The sequence below is a fragment of the Notothenia coriiceps genome, unplaced genomic scaffold, assembly GCF_000735185.1.
Source record: "Notothenia coriiceps isolate Sejong01 unplaced genomic scaffold, NC01 NC01_scaffold00024667, whole genome shotgun sequence".
NCBI classification, from domain to species: Eukaryota; Metazoa; Chordata; class Actinopteri; order Perciformes; family Nototheniidae; genus Notothenia; species Notothenia coriiceps.
In genome coordinates this window covers 8228742-8232490 of record NW_011357368.1, presented here as the reverse complement: position 1 = coordinate 8232490, position 3749 = coordinate 8228742, and the positions used below count along the sequence as shown (strand labels likewise).

Here is a 3749-nt window from a genome sequence, read left to right as displayed (position 1 = left end):
GAACTCCATAATAAAGCCATCCGTCAAAATACACTGCAATCTCTCTCACGTCCGTGAACAATCGGACAAGGGCGTACGAAGAAGCAAAAGGCTTCGGGGCACCGAACCTTTCGTATGAAACCGAAGCAAAGACTTTTCCTTCACTGAACCTTCATGCGCTGATGGTTCCGGTCGTAGGAGCTCTAACTCTTTGCCGGGGCCCAACAAACGAGTCTAATTATGAACTTGCTTTACTTTCACGGAACACATTTTTGGTGATAACAAACAAATGTAACAAAGTAACATATTTACCAAAAAATGTTCTACGCCACTACATACTTAGATTTAAATGTGTGCTGCATTCTCCGCAAGGGTTTTTGAAATTCGTCCGTGCGCAAAGCATTGTGGGGATTTGAAGGACGCGAAGTCTACCCATGTGCAGCCTCGAAATTTTCCCCAAACCAAGGACGCGGCCTCGGTGGAATTCCAAGTATGCTGGAGATTGGAACAGTCCTTCGGCGGCACTCGATGACGTAGTATCCTTGAAATATTGGCTTGGAAGCCAGTTTCCTCGAGATTGAGAAACGGCCCCATTGTGTTCCTGTTAGTGTTTACTTCCTCTCTGTCTTCTTCTGCTGTTCCCTTTAATGTTTACTTCCTGTCTGTCTTCTTCTGTTGATTTCTCTGACGTCAGCTCTCTGTCTCTTTCCTTTTTGTTGCACTCTCTTTCTTGACTGGGGTTGACAGGTTAGCCATCATGACTCCAAAGTTTTGTGATCTCCACAAATATAAAAATGAATAATCCAAAAGTATTTCATGATGTTCTCTGATCGAGAAAACTAAAGTTAGTTGTCGACAGCTGACGTTAAATTGACTTCTTTCTGTGGATTGATATGACTGCACATAGTCCCTTGATCCCCCTTAGCAGTGATCTGTTAACAAGTATTAACCACCTCTGAAATGTCCAAATTGACCAATCACAATCGAGTATTCAACTAAGCCATGTAATAATCTTTACTAACATGTGCTTGTCTCTATATTTGATAAGCTGACTATGTTAAATACCTCGTACAAGCCCACTACAAACAATTATCCTTTTAATGTCATTATCCAGAGTTTGTAAAGCGAATAGCATCTTACTGAACAAAGTGGATATGAGGAAACACTCCCAGTCTGTCTCTGATTCCTCCAGCTGACTTCTAGAGGTCTAATGGGGGGTTTTAGAGTCTGGTTAAGAGCCTGGTTTAGGGTTTCAGGGCTTCGTGCTTCTCCAGAGGATTCAGAGGCTGTGTAATATCCCAGCTGCACAGAAGCACATTGTCACGGCTCAGTATGACCGGTGTTGCCTTCTGGAGAGTAAACAGTGTCTGGAAAAGACAAAGAAGTTATGTGTCTGTTGTTTCTATTCTTAGTAATTTAAAAAGGGTGTTCAGTATCCCCTGACAAAGATGCTATCGAGTGTTGTTATTCAGCTTTGTGCGAGTGCAGTCATGCGCTGCACTGAAAGTACAACATATTTGCACACATGACTCAAAATGTGACAAAATCAGTGATAAAAGTACATTTACTCGAGGACTCTTGAACTATTTTGACCTACTTGAGGATTTCTATGTAATCCTACCTTGTACTTCTACTCCGCTACATTTCAAAGGCAAATATACTACTTTTTCACACTATATTGATTTAACACTTGTCTTTACTTTAAACATAAAAAAACAGTAGTGTTAGACGAAGTACTCAGATCCTTTTACTTTCTGTGAATAAAAGTACAAATAATATGGTTTTAAAATACTCCATTACAATTAAAAGTCCTGATTTCAAAATCTTACTTAAATAAAAGTACACAAGTATTAGTGTCACAAGTATAGTGCACTTGTTGCACACAGAAGAATAAGAACTATTTGAACATAGTTAATGCATACTGAGTACTTTTACATTTGATACATGAAGTACATAACCTGGTAATAGTTCTAGTTAGTGTGTAACACTTAGCTAGCGCTCCAACACATTCAACCTGATGGGCTGAGGGGGCGGGACATCTTTAAGCTGGTCGACCAATCACAACACAGCCAGCCAGCTTACCAATCAGAGCAGACTGGGCTCTGGTTTCAGACAGAGGGTGAAAAGAGGTGCTGCAGCACAGGCAGTATGAGAGGAAACTAAAGAGCTTTTAGAACAATTAAAAAGCATGAGAGACAATGTCCCAGAATAGAGAAACATTGAAATTAAAAGCCATGGAAGAACATGTCCCAGCAGAAGCAATATTAGAAACCACTTAAAGCATGGGAGGAAATGTCCGAAAAAAACAAAGTAGAGCATCTTGAACAAATAAGCATGGCAGACGTGTCCACAGTAGGAGACATAGATGGAACATTTAAAAGCATTGGAGACATTGTTCCCAGATAGGAACATTTGAAATTAAGCAATGGAAGACAATGTCCCAAGCAGAGACATTTGAACATTAAAGCCATGGAAAGAACAATGTCCCTTGATAGAGACTTTGAACAACTAAAAGCATGGAGGACATGTCCCAAAAGGAGGACATTTGAAAATAAAGCATGGAGACAATGTCCTAGAAAATAAGAGACATTAATAAAAAATAAGCATGGGAACATGTCCAGCGGAGACATTTGAACTTAAAGCATGGAGACATGTCCCCAGCAGAGACATTTGAACATTAAAGCAATGGAGGACCACAATGTCCCAAAAAAAAAAAAAAAAGATAGAGACAATTTGAAACATTAAAAGCAAATGAAAGAGAAATGTCACAGAACAGAGCACATTTGAACATTAAAGCATGGAAGACATGTCACAGCAGAGACATTTGAACATTAAAAGCATGGAAACATGTCCCAGCAGAGACATTTTGAACATTAAAGCGTGGAGACAGTGTCCCAGCAGAGCATTTTGAACAATTAAAGCGTGGGACATGTCCCCAGCAGGAGACATTTGAACATTAAAGCATGGGATGACATGTCCCTAGTGAGACTAATGCATATGAGTTGTTGTATTGTGTGGGGTTGTTGTTGAGACATATAATATGTTGTGGTTGAGCAGGAATCATATTTAATAGAGTGTTGCTTTGCGCTTCGGGACATCTCGGACTTGTTGTACTACTTCACGTCGTCTATAAATTCGCATGAGCTGGCTCTTGTCTGGCCCGCGACTGTGAGAACCATGGCTGGTGTATTTTTTGTTTTGCTTCTTGTAAAAATTTCTTCTATTCTGGTCTGGTTGTTCATTCTCGGAGGTGGGCTGATACTTTGCTCTCGGCCTGGCGGAGGAACAGCTGTCGCGCAGCCCACAAAGGCCTCTCGAGTGGCATGAGGATCCACCTGCCCATAGAAGACTCATAATTAGTCCAACACTGTAACTCTGTGGCTCTCTCCATTATCACTGTCTGCAATCTAACATAGTGTCGACTGCTCGAACAAACACCGCATGAACTGGCCTATTTCGGGTATCACACTCCCTGGAGTGAAAATAATGTCTTTACAGGAGCAATCGGATAGATAGTTTTGTTCATTCCCATTTCGTCCGTTCACCTGCCCGGCGCGTGCAATAAGGGCATTTTTTCCTCCTCCATGGGTCCCTTTCTTTCCTTTGTTTACAGCTCTGGCATTTTCCACAGCAGCTGATATGGAGAGCGTGTCTTTACCTTAATGTAGCTCTGCTGTGAAAACACACAGCGTGACCCTCCGAGCATCGAGGTCATCTCTTTTACTGCAGCAGAAATTCACATCTACCCCTTTGTGCTCAGTGTTGTAATC

The 3749-nt window shown here is 41.3% G+C and overlaps 2 protein-coding genes across 4 annotated transcripts in view; one reads left to right on the top strand and one right to left on the bottom strand.

Annotated features, from left to right (window-relative positions):
* The window catches only part of topbp1 (DNA topoisomerase II binding protein 1), a 976277-nt gene that overhangs the window by 61028 nt on the left and 911500 nt on the right, over positions 1–3749 (bottom strand). The gene's annotated exons all lie outside the window — the stretch shown is intronic.
* Positions 1–3749, top strand: part of LOC104955371 (sodium-driven chloride bicarbonate exchanger-like) — an 11886-nt gene that overhangs the window by 473 nt on the left and 7664 nt on the right. The window lies entirely within an intron of this gene.